The sequence below is a fragment of the Ostrea edulis genome, chromosome 8 (genome assembly GCF_947568905.1).
Source record: "Ostrea edulis chromosome 8, xbOstEdul1.1, whole genome shotgun sequence".
NCBI classification, from domain to species: domain Eukaryota; kingdom Metazoa; phylum Mollusca; class Bivalvia; order Ostreida; family Ostreidae; genus Ostrea; species Ostrea edulis.
The window spans coordinates 8,920,945-8,937,733 of NC_079171.1; the positions used below are offsets into that span (position 1 = coordinate 8,920,945).

The 16,789-nt window shown below is 35.1% G+C and overlaps 1 long non-coding RNA gene across 1 annotated transcript; it reads left to right on the forward strand.

Annotated features, from left to right (window-relative positions):
- Positions 1 to 652: 652 nt before the first annotated feature.
- LOC125662087 (uncharacterized) lies at positions 653 to 15,384 on the forward strand. Its single transcript, XR_008798249.1, has 4 exons — positions 653 to 772; positions 2,558 to 2,619; positions 11,369 to 11,497; positions 13,559 to 15,384. It is a non-coding gene; the product is annotated as an uncharacterized LOC125662087 (long non-coding RNA).
- Positions 15,385 to 16,789: the final 1,405 nt, after the last annotated feature.

The window sequence follows — 16,789 nt, forward strand, 5'->3', positions numbered from 1 at the left end:
TTGTTTATTCAGCAATATTTGATCAGATTGTATGTAGTCGGTTATCTTTATTTTCACGAGACGATGTTACGTAGTCAACCTCGTTTAGTAGGCGTCCTATTTAGGACGCTGTTCTCAAATGTACTACAGAATAATTGACTACAATTTTCAGTTTAACAATTTTCTTGATTTTAACGAATTTTACAACCTACCTACCACCAGATAATGACAGACAATTTTATTACAGTGAAATTGGATGTGAAAAATGTCTGTTTAGATTTTGAAAATGGCTATAAAATCAATGATTTTTCATTTGTTTACTTGTATCCATCCACGCTCATTGGTGGTTGTGTGATGATGATTTCTTCCTACAATATATGTTCTCTAGATAAGAGAGAAGTAATTTCATTAGTATTGTTTTAAGAATTGTCCTATACAAGAACGAAAGTCGTTCACATCATGTACGCAATCTAGTAACTACACGTGTATTGCTTGTTAATGATCTCTAGAAGGATTCCACGAAGAATCGCTATCCCAGCTCTTCCGTCAGGATAAATGCTAGTGTTTACAAACGTATACACGCCATAGATTGCTGATAGTGACAATTGTTTAAAAGTTATCGTCATTTTTTAAATATATCTAACTTTCATTTTGATCATTCCACTAGCAAATAAGGTAAACATAAATTTGACAGGATATCTATCGAGGTCGTTTGAATGATTTATAAATATTCCAACAAAAGCCACGTCTGTATAGTGCGCGTATCAGTTCATCTAGGTTATTTCAGTCTCGTGTAAATATTTGTTAATGGTTGCATTGTTTGCTCCAATCGACGTTATGTTGAGATTGTTTTCAGTTTGAAAGTTCAAGAACGTGGCTTTAAGGGAAAATGATAGCTTAAAATAATTTCTTATTAAATTTATATACTTATATATAAATGTTTTTATAATGTTTAAAAAACATATATATCATACAATATTCCCATGGAACTCCTTAATTTTTGCATTATTCACAACTCTGTATTTGAAAATTCAATGGAAAACTTTAACAAAAATGAAATCGTATCAAAGTACATCTTTTTATTCATGTATGAGATGTGAAGATAACGATCAATGATCATTCTCATTTTGTATAAGCAATGCACTATAGAGAGTTGGGCAAACACTTATTCCTGGATATACCAGATGTGCGATCAGGTGCCTAGGAGGAGTAAGCATATACGTTAATTGAGAGTCTTGCTTTTCCGATGGTGAAATCAGGCTTTACATGAAATGCCTATTGGAGCCATTCTAAATATGAAATGTACGCATGTAAATTGTCCGCCGTTTATTATTGGGTAGCTGCAGGTCTGAAGCTCTCTCAAAATATTTAAACAGATCAGACATGGTTACATCAACAAATGAAATCCTTTGAAGCTGTGAGTTTTCATGTTGCATGTGACTTTATTGAATATTTGAAGATATGTTTGGACTCAAGTATAGCAGGATAAAATGTTTAGATTTTTATATTAAATTTATGAGACAACAGAGCAACAACAAAAAACCCAGCGATATAAAGCATCAACCATACGCATTTTTCGCGTGGTAATTCGAAGGGTTTAATCTGTAGCTCTCTGATATTTCCCAATATCTTTTTTCAGAGAGCTGTATAGCTCTGTAACAAATTATTAGGGAGCTCCTATATTTTGAAAATAGAGTGTACTTCAAGATTTAGTATTTCTAATATTTTAATATAGATACCTTTACTGTCAACCACGTGTCATTATTGTTATTCTAGTCTTTATATTTGATAGAATTTAAACCTTAACAAAATGAAATTAGGCTTATTTTTGTACGCATAGGTTTCCATTAGCATTGTTGAAAGCATAATTTCTGTAAACCCAACTGCTCAATTACGCATCTTGACACGTTCCCTACACTATCAGAGTATTTGATTGGTGGATATTCTTAACGTTATGACCTTGAACTCATTGTAAGTGAAAATTTTCCCGGGAAAAAGTCAAAAGACATGGTAAGTAAGGGCAATCGAATTTTTGTCAGATTTTCTTTTCGACTTCAATGATCGACTACACAAATATGAAGGTGATATAGCATAAGTTTAATCTCCAAACTACAGATATAATGAAGATGAAGTATTTCGACATAAAATAATTTAAAACGTCCGTAACTCTCATGCACCCCTACACCGGAGGTTTGGTCGGAGGAAATCCGTGGGCAAATCGTCGTGTACTTAACCATCCCAAAAAATGTCTTATAAAACCCTAGAACACATCTACAGTCGATTGCGATTTATATTCGCTTTATTATAAATTTTCATGACATCGAATATTCTGTTCCTATCATTATCATTATGACCTGAAACTACTATAAATATGTTTGTTTTTTTCCTGTTCTGTTCAAATAAGTTTATAATTTGATTATGATATACTCTCCATTAATTTGGAGGAAATAAAGAATATCTTATCTTATCTTATTGCTCAATTTTGCAGTAGAATAATAGAAAAATTTGACTATGTCACAATTGAATCCTAATAATTAATTATTAAAGGAAAAGGTGCTATAATTGTTTAATATTTTAGATTGTAGGAGAAGATTCTGACACGCAAGAGCCAAACAGAGTCAGTTGATGTGCAGTTCAAAGGTAGAAAGCATTTTTCTTTTGAACTAGATTCTGATTCAGGTTCACAGAGTATATTGCGTCCCCATAAAAGGAAAAAAGTGTTTGAAAGTTGACATCAGCACTCAGACCGTTGGGAATCCCATTCAGAGTGTATGTTCAGAAAATATATATACTGAACATGTATGTCCCAGCGAAAGAGATTCGAATTGCAAACAAATTCAAACTTTGATCACATACAATAACAAACAAGAACTTGTATCACATGTGGACAAACAATCACAGACACTTGTAACAGGAACATTGGGGACAAATACAAGTGGACTGTTTATGGGTAGAGTTGTGGTTTCCCAATTTCCAAATTAAAAAAAATACACGAAGTGTTGTTTCTGGAACTGTCCTATTAAGAAGTGATTGCTTGTATTTTGACAATTAGTTCTGTAGACATTATTGGCAGTGGCATATCATTCAAACAATGGATTCATTGAAAAACATTGGTTTAAATAAAGATAACCTTGAAAATGAAAATGAAGAATTGCCTAGACTCAATCAGAGTTTGTTACTCAATATACATATTATTGACTTGTTTAGATACATGTACACGAAAGAGAAGGAAAGAGAAATTTCATGAATGATTAATGTTTTAGGCAGATTGACTGGATTAGAAGTTAGTAAAGAGGCACTTACTACCAAAATGTATAGAGTAATAAAGAATGATAATAAGCATAGAGGGACTCAAAGGAATGATTTCAGGAATTTGCGTTTTTCGAATTCGACAGCTACGTCCGTTATGAAAGTACAGCTGGAACATCAATCATATCCAGAACAGATGACAAGTTATGTTAAAGAGGTTGAAAAAAAAAACAAGCTTTTGTGCGAAAAAAAAGGAAAAGAATAAGTTTTCTTTCTGAGGAAAATAAAAAGCTAAAGCGCAAGTTGGATAGAGGAATGGATAGTAAAGAAAAAAATGAAGAAATTGAAAGTTGATCTTAAAGAGTCGCAAAAACAAACCAAAAATATTAAAAAAAAAGTCCGCCAAACTTTTAAACAAAGGCTTCAAAAATTAAAGGTAACTAATCAATTGAACGTTTCATATAAGAAGTATAAGGAAAGTATGAAACATAGTAAAGTCATAGAGGAAAAATTGAAGGCCTTGGAATTGAACATAAATGTTTTAAAAGAAGACTTTGGTAAAGGAACCATCAAGGATCAATTAGATCATTTAGAGACAGAGAACAATAAATTGAAGGACAGTAATGCTGAAATGGAAAGTAGTGTGCAATACCTAGAAACTGTATTAGCTGATAGTGATAGTAGTGACAGGAATTTAGTCCTTTTTGATAAAATGAAAAGGGAATATACAAATGATGCTGTGAAATGTATCATGAATTTGACTGACTTGAAGGTTGCAAGTAAAAAGGTTCTACCTGTAATCAATGAAGTTGCAACGATGTGTGGGAAAGTACCAAATAAGCTCCCATCTCGTCCTACAGTTGACTCGATAGTGGACAGGAAAGTATCAATTGCAAAAAAACAACTTGCGTGTGAAGTGAAAGACAAACCTAATACTACGCTCTACACGGATGAAACGTGTAAATATGGGACGACAATGCAATCATACATCATTACAGATGAGAAGCAAAACTCATTGGTTATGGGTCTAAGAGAAATGTTTAATAAGAACGGTACATGTACATTGGATACATTTCGTGAAATTATTCATGATATCAACTCTATGTGACAAAAGCGATAATAGTAATGTTGGACTCCAAATCCTTAAAAACATTCAAAATATTATGTCGGATCGAGCCAGCACAGAAAAGAACTTTAATAAACTACTAGATGAATACCGTAGTGATATTTTGTCACAAATCATTGAAAATTGGAATCAACTCAATGAATAACTTCTTTTGTGGACTCCATTTATTTGTTGGAATGGCTGATGTAGCCGAAGAGTCACTCAAGAAGTTTGAAAGGAATTTTTTAGATGGGAAAGCAATAGGATCTGGTGCATTGCCAGAACTTAAAATGTTTCATCGACAAGAAAGTGGAACATTAAGACTATTGAGGACCTCATCTAAAGCGTTTACTGTTGGAGAGGACGAGGAAAATGGTGTAAGCTTGTTTTGGAAAACTCACCTTAGTGAGAAAAAAGAGAACAACTTTATATTGCGCTTTAAGCATAACCGTTTTATCTTCATTTTTCTTCTCGGTCAAACAGTGTTTTATCACCGCAGTGACATCATCCATTTCCTGGACAACATTGAAGGTACCCAAAACAATCTTATCAAAGCTGTAAATATTGATATCAAGGAAGATTTATATGCTGCAGGTGCCAGAACTCTGGGTTTGAAATCTAAGTTTGTCACCGCACCATTATGACGACTTCTGGAATCGTCAGGACATATCTTAGATATGAATCTTCATTTCCAAACTCTCATGCGATTTCTTAGATCTGCAACGGAAGATGCTACTATCACAGTAGAGTTTATCCATGGGTAAATGATTCCATTTGATGTGTCAGACATAGAAGATTATGTGAAGAGGAGGCTTACTTCGGATGATGATACAACAAGTGACCTTCTTATTCCAATTCTGCAATGCATCTTCAGAGGATTACACACTTGACTGTGTAGGCTCATACCTGAGCATTTGCCAGGTGGGATCTTCGACAAACCATTACATGAGCTTGTCCAAATGACAAAATCTGTGATGAAACACAATAAATTGCCAGAATATTTGTTTGGTCAGTTAGATCAACTGATGCCATATAGACCAAATGCTACCATTTTAACCAATGAGTCATTTATAATGTACTCGCATAATACAACAAGATCATGGTTAGACAGTTTAAGTGCAGAGGAACAAAACAAACTGTTAACTGACTCAAAGAAGGAGGGTAGAGCCATTCGTCTTCCATTTCAACAACGCATTTTGGAAATCAAAATGAAACGTCAAGAGCAGTTGAAGAAACAAGAAGAATTAGAACGCTTGGAGCGAGTAAGGGTACAGAAAAATGAGTCTTTGACAAACTTAATTTGTTATTACGGACTTCGGCAATCAATTGCTGAAATTGATGAGGGTTTAGACAGATTACCAAGTGATGTGGAAAGAAGGAAAGCACTAGCAACTCATTTGAAATTTAGGAAAAGTATTCTGAAGCAAAAACACCCTGAAAAGGAAATATATAATTTCTCAAGGAGGCTTCCAACCGGGATATACGAGAAACTCTCGACCAATGGTTTGAATTCAAACTTGTTGGAATTAGTGAGAAACACATTACGTTCACCTACGCATGATATTGCATATTAAGGGATGCCATTATTAGTCAACAAACGCATCGAACATAAATTCACAGATGGCACATACAATGGAAAAGTAATATAAGATGTGCCAGAATTCCCTCATTGGTACAATGTGCAATACACAAATGATGAGGTCATCTATGCTTATTATCTTTTTGAAGACGTTAAGAAAGGTGACCTGAAAATTCTCATTGAAAAAGATTAGACATAAGTTAGTTGGCAATATGTCCACAGTATGCATTGGTTTATATATAAGTATGTAAATATGTATATACATTTGCACTTGAATAATGCTGTACAAGATTTTTCAGACAATATTTCTTGAAATGTTTTAAAGATGGAGGTTACTGCTATTTCTTTGTAAGTTTTTATTCAAAATTCCTGTTCAGAGTTCAGGGTTCTTTAACAACCTAGTTCATATTTATTAGATCTCTTCATTTTTGTTCCTGCTGATTGAATGCATTTTGTTTCAATGCTCAGCATAGACCAAGGTTAAATTGGTTACCTGGATAGCAACACAAAGACTATTGGATTTGCTCATTTGTCTCAATTGCATTTTATTTATCAAAAGTGGGGGGGTGCAAATATGCTGGACATTATCGTATTGCCTAGTTGGAGAAAGGAAACAATTTTGACTTATAATTTGGATTTTTGATGTGTTGGTATCCCACTTAATTTTAGCCTAAAGAAAGTGAACATGCAAATGTGACAAAGGGTTTTTAATTTGTCATTTTGATGCATATAATGAATTCTGAAAATCACTAAGATGAAGCTTTCTTCAGTAGGGAGATATTTTATAAAGATTAACCAATCTTTTCAATGCTTGGGGGCTGCCATGTTGAACAAAATATTACATCCCTGCTGGGTTATTTCTTATCATCCACTAGAGGGCAGCACTGAAGCTGACATTAGTAGGACACATTGTGTGTATTTTTGGCACATTGTAAGCATCAACGTTAAAATGGCATCAGCAGAGAGTGAATTAGATATGGGATATCAGGTTGAACCTGATGTTACAGAGGAAGAAGTTGCTTCTCAGAATAATGGTTCTTCACCAGCAGTTGATTTTAATGAGAGGTTAATTTTCCTTGATTGATGTAATTGTGGAAATTGTACAATGTAACTATGTACATTCAAGGGGTGTCTTTATTGTCATGAGTTTGAATATTATGTGTCAGCTAGATTGCATAAATATACACCTAATGTGCAGTTCTCTTCACCCATATCTTAAGACTGTGTGTCGAAGTCCTGTTATAATTGATACAGCTTACATTTATCCTTGGATTTAATATGTATCCAGAGAGGGGTCTCAGAGGACCTGGTTAACAACTTATTAAACAAGTAAGAAAAACACGAAAATGAAAAATACCTTCTGTATCCACATGTATTAAAATCTTAACACAACATGGCATTTGTGTGTAAACATTTCCAACACATGTGATAGAATACAGTAACAATTCTGTCGCAGACATGCTATCAAGGTTTATGGCCTACAGACAGCTTATCAACTAGGTCAAACGCGGTCAGCCTCTTGGGGAAAAAATCAGAGTAGTTTTACCATCATTTAATTGTTATAACATAAATTAAGGGAGCATTTCCAAAAGAGCACCGCAATTATGTAGGATTTCTTTTTAAAAAACATCAGACTCTGATTCAGATTCTAAATATTAGCAAATAAGTATTTTTTTAATGTCAATAAAGAATATAATTGTAAATTGAATCTCCAAAATTTATCGGTGGTCCATGTACATAAATTGTTATAAAGTATATAAGTTACATGCCTACATTGCAATACTTTTATGATACAGTCACCTTAATATTTAAAATCTAATGAAATTAATTGATATGGAAACTTGAAACATACAGTGTACTGAGTAAGTTCAGAAGTTGGAGGAGCTGCAAATATTTTGTGGGAGTGTTTTCTTCTTTTTCTTAATGCATTGTAATTAGATTTGATTTCAATTCTGTTTGCTCCAAAACTTTATCCATCAATTCTAATATGAATCCATAAACTTTTTCTGCTGTATAACAGTGCCCCAGTCAACAACAATGTGTCTCATTTACGTCAGAGCACAAGAACATACTGGGAAATAATGGATGACCTCCATAAACCTTTAACTTGGAGTGTTCAATTGATCAAATCTCGTAATAGAAACAAGCAAATTAGATTTAGGCAACACTATTCAGTTTCAGGAGGTCTTTTAAGTTTATTATGCAACAAATATTTTTTTCATGTTCAATTCCTTTAAGTTGTTGAATAATTATGGACTAACATTTGCTTCTGTTTCATGTTATTCATATTTTGACTAACATTCAATATTTCAATAGTTTTTAAACATTACATCCATATGGAAAAAAATATAAATCAGCCTTATAAACATGATAAATTGATTATATCAAAGTTATAGATAATACAGTGTCTCTCTACTCATCAATATCATTTTCATGCCAAAAGTAGAATTTTAGTAAGAAACTTAAGTATTTCATGGGCATTATATACATTGAACATGTTGATATATTATACAAAACTTATTATTACTGTCAATTTTAGCTCAAAACAACATGAATTTATATGAAATTTGCATTACAGATTTTGAACATTAAATTCATCTCTATTTCTTTTAAAGCTGATTGAAAATGATGACTTTATCAAGTTTATAAGTGGTAGGTTTGTTTCATTTTTTGGTTAATGTACTAGTATAGATGCATATCCATCACCTTGATTGTCATGACATATAGAAATTTGACTTTTTGATTAATAAATTTGTCTTGGGATGCTTTTAACTGCTTTTTGTGAATCAAAGTTTAATTTTTATATTCCACACGGGTGCTATTCTAAATCGTCTCTCATTTCATTACATATGCATGTATCAAGTTAATTTTTCTGTTCTGATTTTCAAAAAGGCCATAGAAAATACCCACAACAAAATTTAAAAAAAAAATCATTTTGAAATTTCGTCTGGCATTGCTATTTCCATGTCCCTAGAAACTACGTCACAATCTTGTCCTGTTTCTACACCTCGAGGTTGGCTGCGAATATTTGATATTTTAGACTATAGATCTACAAGGAGAACAGAGAAATTTAAGCCTTGCGTGCTTGTTGGCAATCGACACTTCATCAACAGACATCACGGTGTATTCCGTTATTTTAGAAAATTTAGAACGCTGAGGTTCCGACAAATTCGCCGAATTTGAAATGAAACCGAAAGTTGATTTGTAATATAAAGATGGCAACATCACCAGACAGTTCTTCGATGGACGATGTTACATTGTGTTCTATATGTTTCGAAAAGTTCAAGTCGCCGAGGTTTTTACCGTGTACACATTCCTTTTGTCACGGGTGTTAATCTTCCTACATTGTGAGCTTGTGTAAATCTACGGAGACTCGTTTGGGATTTAATTGTCCATTATGCCGTGAGTATATCCCCAGTCCTGGCGCCTTCGATAAGCCAGACGAGTGTGCGGGGCTTTTTCCTGTGAATGAAATGTTGAGGAAAAATCAGACCAATTGCTTTGTGAGTCATGTTTGAGAGAAAAAGAAGAGGAGGCCTCGGACTACTGCTTTTCATGTTTAGAACATTTATGCAAAATGTGTACGAAGTACAACAGGAAGAATGTGTCGTCATGAGACCACAAAGTATTTCCATTGAATGAACTGAAATCGGCGAACAGAAGATCCATTGTTGATATTTCAACAGCTGTGCCACGCATAAGGATGAAAAGGTTAGGTTATATTGCTTTGATCACGAACAGCCCTGTTGCGCAATGTGTGGTGGCATGGAACATAGGAAATGTGAGCAGTTTGATACTATTGAAAATGCTGTACGTGTTTTTAAGGAAAGTGGCAAGGTTGACTCCATTATGGATGATGTAAACAAGTTTAAAAGTAAATTAGAAAATGCCAAAAACGAAGAAGAAAAGAATATAACGGAAATCGAAAATTCGGTTGATGAAATGATAGCAAGATCGGAAGCGGATTTTAAAACTCTTCTTGACCACTTGCAGAAATTGCAACATGAACATATTGAAGAAATATCCAGTTCTCTGAAGAAAAGCAAGGAAAAATTGCAAACATCTATAGGCACCTTAACGGATGGAATACAATGTGCAGAGTATTGCAGCAAAATGTTTGAGCAAGCCCGAATCAGTGAAAATGAAACGGAGTTCATGATGAAGTTTCATACGTCGAAACTAACGTACGAACATTTAAAACACGTGAATTTTTCACGAAAGCGCATCATGATCTCTACGAAAAAGGATCCCATTTTAACGGAAATTTTGAATATGACAGCTCTTTCTGATGTTCACCATACCGAATCCTCTCGTCAACTTTATTTTGATGTTCGAACTGTAGAAATGTCTTTGATAAAGGAATTTAGCATTGATGGGGCTGTCGTGTACGATGGTATATTTTTGTCCAATGGCACTTTTGTGATAGCGGATTACAGAGATGATGGAAAATGCGTGTCTTTTGACAAACATTGGGTCTCCAGCATATTTGGTGAACATCTTAAGAAACCATTCGGTTTGGTAGAAAAGGGTGAAGAAGTCCTCGTGACTTGCAGTGACTCAAAAAGTATTGAAGTATTTTCTTCATCAGATTTTCACAAACTTCGAAGTATTCCCATGACTGAATTCGTTTTTGGAATAACAAACAGGAGGGGCGACATATATGTTGCGTGCGGATCGAAAATCATTAAAATCGATAACGCGAGTAGGGTATTGAAAACATATAACGTAAAAGGGGTAAATAATATCAACATACTTGCAACAAACACTGGTCTTATTGTGTGCAGTGATTGGAAGATAAACAACGTGACGGCGATTACCGATCAGGGAAACATTGCCTGGAAGTATACAAATCGTAACCTGAAATTTCCATTTAGAATCGATCAAGACTCTGTCGGTAACATATACGTTACAGGAAGAGATAGCAACAATGTCCACGTGTTGTCTGAAAACGGTGAACTCATTAGGGTGTTGGAAGACATCTCAAAACCAATCTTCTTTAGATTAAATGAAGAGATGGGTGTTATATGTGTTTGTAGTAATCTTAAAGACCTAAGAGTATTTGAAGTTTAAGTTTCCCAGGAACATGACATTGTATTGATTCTGAACAACAACAGCGACAGTGCTATACAATGTCAGAAAATCTTCTTAAAACATTGTTGTTTATCACAAACACTGAGGACATAACATTGAATTTGATATCAAAAGAAATAAAATAAAACCATAGATTTGACATAAATCTTTCTTTTACTGATTTGATCTTTTCATTGTACTGGTAGTTGTTTTGCTTGTACACCCCAGTATTTGTTACATTTTTCATTGGCAAATTGGAAGGATAATTTTAAAGTTTTGCGAAATAAAGGTGTATTCAACAGAATAAGTATCACGTCCTCCTTAACAATATATAACAACTCGAAATGAAAGGTAACGAACATTGGTCAATTTCATCATTCCTATAGGCAAAACAAAACAGAGAGCTGGGCAAACACGGACCACTGGACATACCAGAGGTGGGATCAGGTGCCTAGGAGGAGTAAGCATCCCCTGTTGACCGGTCACACTCGCCGTGAGCCCTATATCCTGATCAGGTAAATGGAGTTATCTGCAGTCAAAATCAGTGTGCCAAGAACGGCTCAACAATCGGTATGAAACACGTCAGACAGCATTTGACCCAATGAAAGTTGTATTGACGAACTAGATCGTTATAACGACCATAGAATTTGCGAAATGCTTACTTCAATCGAGACTGTTGAAACCCTTGTACCATCAACTTGTTTGTCAGATCCTTCCCTAACAATATATAACAAGAGTACTGCAAACGGTAGAATATACGCCCGTCGGACAGTGAAATTCAACCTAGAAGCATATTGTGCACTCTGAATTGATACATCACACATTCTGAATAGAGAAGACTTAAAGTGGTTCGTGGTGCACCAATCCATCTCACATGTGAACTGATTATGTAATAAATTTTCACCGAAAGTGAGGTTGTGACAAAATGTTGATGCAATATTTATTTATGATAAAAAGTTCAGGAAATCATTTGATCTACTTTTAGCCCTAAAGTAGGTAATGGTGCACCAATTAAATGGAAATGTTTAAAGTGTTAATAGATTATGTATTTCACTGAAAGGGAGATTGTGACTAAATTTCAGAGCAATACCTGTCATCAAACCAAAAAAAATCTGGAAAACTGTTTGACCTACTTCTATCCATAAATTACTCTAGGTCCTAGTGCGTCAATCCAGCTGAAATGTTAACTGCACTTGTCTTCCTCCGAGGGGAAACATTTGACTAAATATCAGGGCAATATCTCCATCCGTAATGGAAAAGCTCCGAAAACCGTCTGACCTATTTTAGTCCAAAAGTAGGTCAAGGATAGACCATTCCTGCTGAACTTGTATTCCTCTGAGAGGAAGCCTTTGACTAAATATTAGGGCAGTATCTGTATCCGTAATGAAAAAAATCCTGGAAAACCATTTGACCTATTTTTTCAAAAAAGTAGGTCAAGGATGGACCAATCCAGCTGAAATGCAAACTGGATTTGTATTCCTCTGCGAGGAAGCCTTTGACAACGTGCAAGGGTAATATCTGTATCTATATTGAAAAAAAAGCCCGGAAAACTGTTTGATCTATTTTTTTTTTAAAGTAGGCCAAAGATGAACCAGTCTAGCTGAAATGCAAGCTGAACTTGTATTCCTCTGAGAGAAGCCGATGACTAAGTATCAGGGCAATATCGTATCCATAATCAAAAACAAACTGCAAAACTATTTGACCTACATTTAGTCCTAATGTAGGTCACGGACGGACGAACCAATCCAGCTGAAATGCAAACTGAACTCGTGTTCCTCTGAAAGGAAGCTTATGTTAAACTTCCAGTGCAATATCTGTATCAGTAACGGAAAAAAGTCCGCAAAACTGTTTGACCTACTTATAGCCCTAAAGTAGGTCAAAGATAGACCAATCCAGCTGAAATGCAAACTCACTCTTACAATTCTTGAGGGAATAATTGTGACCAAATTTCAAAGTTGTACATGCATTTGTTACGGAAAAAACTCCGGAAAACATGACCCGGGTCGGATGGACGGACATCCAGCCGGACAGCGCCATAGCATAATGACGGGTGTATAAAACTGGAAATGAAATATAACGAACATTCATCAATTTTATAACTCCTATTAGCAAAACAAAACAGAGAATCGTGCAAACACGGTTCCCTGGACACACCAGAGGTGGGATGAGGTGCCTAGACTCTCTATTTTGTATTTCTTATAGGAATTATGAAATTGATCACTGTTCCTTATCTTCACCTTTCATTCTTTTTTTTTCAGGGTCGGTAGACGTCATGGGCTTTTTCGCTGTTTGTGATATTCATTTGTTTGTTCTTTTATTCTTTTTAATTAATCAACAACTACCATACTACAGACAATCAAAATTTCATATTTGTTGTTCATATTCTAGGGTGCAACACGACCTTGTCATTCTACACCAACATTTGATTATACAGAATTTTTACTATTTCGAATTCTGTATAAACTTCACTCCATCACAATACTGAGAGCAGCGCTGGGACTTGAATTCGTACATTTTGATGTGTTTTCGATTTCTGCACACGCAACAGATAATTTTCGCTTTGTTTATTTTCATAGTCTGGTCTCGGAATGTCCTCAAAAATTCGAATTATGTTTCCTTCACTGGACAACACATGGACATTGTCACTGGATTTACCAGCGATACAGATATTACCACCAGAGTCTGCATCAAGGCCACATAGAGATTTACGGTGTGGACTGTCGTATTTCCACACGGTTTAACCACCATCTGTAATAGCCGTTACGACGTGTGTTTTTCTGTTACTGTATATTATGTGTTTTTTTCGTGGCGATGATGTGCTTCACGGCAGTCTCTGCGCTGTACTCTTTCACCATTCTTCCATATACTCATTTATCTTCGCGATTTTGTCATTGCATGCACAGTAAAAGTAAGCATCCTTATTTGCTATTCCAAAGTGTTTTGGAAGACTAGTTGATATCCTCTTTGACAATTTGAAATGGGAGTAAAGTGATACCCTTTCGATATATGTTGAACCGTGGCATGTCACGAATAATTCCCCTGCCTTTTCACACAGACCGAAAGATTCCGAGAACGAGTCAATGGATCGTGTGCACGCAAACATTTTGTTATAAAAGAAGCATTTACCATTGTTGCTCCCTTTACAACCCCGCTTTTTGTTGACAGCCATGATAGAGCGAACTTTCCATTTGATAAAAACGTACCATTACGTACGCACCCTGCATCAGTGCTAAAATGATTTTATAAAGATAACTCAACTTTTCTCAGATCGGACTTGACATCAAATACGGACTCTGAAAATACTGCATCAGAAAAACTTTCAAGAGCCATGCTATCTTCCAAAATAGGATCCTTTCGTTCCTTAAGCCCTGTGCGTATTTGTGTAAATTCGTAATTTTTGAGTTGTTCAAATATTTTTCTGCTTTTATAGTCCTTCACAACCATATCGATGTCATCCTGACTTTTTCTACAGTCCTCAATATTTCTGTAACAGTAATCTGTGCATTGAATTCCATCTGATAGGATGTCTATGCATTTTTAGTATTTTTCCTTATTTCTCTTTCCAGCAGTAGCCATTTTCGTTAGATACTCATTTTTCAGATACTGCAAGTGATTAATAGCAACGCGAATTTCTCTCGTGGTATTCTCTGTAATCTGGTCTGCTTTAGCATCCATTTCTGTAACGAACCTTTCTTGTTCCTTCTTTGCATCTACTAATTTGTTTTCAAGAATGTGTGTCTTCTGACAGGCTGTCGAAATTATGACTAAGAATCTCTATGAGAGTCTCAGCAGTTTTCTTTATAGCATCAACACTTTCGAATGTTCTGTGTTCCGTACTGACACACATTGCGCAGCATGGCTCTTCGTGATCGTTACAGAATAGCTCTAGTTTTCTATCCTGATGTGTTGAACACATATTTTCTCTACCAATTCTCGGTGTAATATGCATTCCTTTCATTTCATTCACTGGTACTATCTTATGGTCAAGTGTTCTTAGACTTCTTCTATGATATTTTGTACACAATTTGCACAAATATTCCATGTAAAAGAAACAAAAATCGGTTGCATCCTCTACTTCGCTCTGTCGTAAGCAAGCCTGACAGTGTGTTTGTTCTGATTCCCTTAAAAGTTTTCCCAATATATCGTTTTCAGGGAAAAGTTCTGCCCACTTCTCTGGCTCACCTAAGGTATTATCAATGGGAATGTACTCACGGCATAATGGACAATTAAATCCCAAACGAGGCTCCGAAGATTTACACACATTTTCAATGTAGGAAGATAAACACTCAATACTTATTTCCCTTTATTGACCTCTTACGCACGGTGAGGCGCAATATGTTTTCGTAATCACGCGGTGCGTGCAAATGCTTATCGTTGCGATCATGTATTGTCTAAAGGGTGATTACCAGTCATCATGCAACCACCCGAACTGCAAGGACACATACATTTAGTTAAGTATATGAGTATTTGATAATAAAATAGCTCAAACAAAAATCGATAATCACCATCTTTCTTAGATAAAATATCACTCGCGTGGCAGAGAAAATAAACAATAATTTCATATTTAATTCAATGGCTGAATTAAAAAAAAAACATTATTCTTCATATGGTCAGTTTAACGTATACCAACGGTTGATATAAACAAAATCTACGCTTTCAGAACTGTTATCCTTATTTACATAGCCAGTCTATACTGTATGTATACATATTGTACCCAACAAAGCGTTCAACAGAATACTGAACATACCTCCATCACAAAAGAGCTGATATCTCGGAAGTTGCGAATCAAGATCAGATCTTCTCTAACTGTTACACCGGAGACGGATCTGACAGCAGAGTATTTGAGGTCATATTATTGACAAATAATAAAGGACTAATCAGGAATCGTTTTACCGAAGCGTAATCGGATTGCAAGTTCACAAAAATTGGCATCGATCCATGAAATGTTCAAAGGTACTCCAAATATCAGCGTTAAAGGAAGGGAAAATGTAGATCGTATATATTAAATATTATACATCCATTATCGTTAAAAGATATTTTCTGTGGCATTCTAACATCGATCGTGGCCGCCACAACCTTCGATTATTCTCCCGTGCTTCTCAGTAAGGATCTGATTTCATCACAACACTGTACCAATCATTCTAGGGTACCGAGGTTAGATGAGAAAATAGTGGGCCAATGTTTTTAGAGAATGTCGAGATTATATGTCCGAATTAGTTGGGTAAGTAGGCAACTTGGCTCAACATTCGGCCGATATTGTGAGAATGTCGCGAAAACAATCCCGAGTTACTTGGTTACACAACTAATTACTTTGACCTAAAAATGTGAAGATACGAAACAGTGATCAACTTAAGAATAGGGCAAACACGGGCCATTAGACATTCCAGAGGTGGAATTCGGTGCGTATGAAGAGAGAGTATCCCCTGTCGACCGGTTACATCCGCCATAAGCCATATATCTTGATCAGGTAAATGGAGTTATGCGTAGTCAAAATCTGTGTCAAGAACTATATTTTTAATCGCGAGTTTTCACAAGTCATGAGCCAACACATCCATACCTTATTTAGAATTACAATGAAACATTTTTTTTTTACATTAATCAATGCTTTTGTTAATACATTGTATTTATGGGAAAAAAAGTTTATACTTTACATTAGAAATAATAGTATTATCTAAAATTCTAAAGAGTGTATAGAATTAATTTATCTATATTTAACATGTTTATTCTTTGAGTTAACAAAACTGTACAAAGGAAATCTTTGTAAGTTAATACAAGCGAAAGTGTTGAAGATCTGCAGCGTCCAAAAT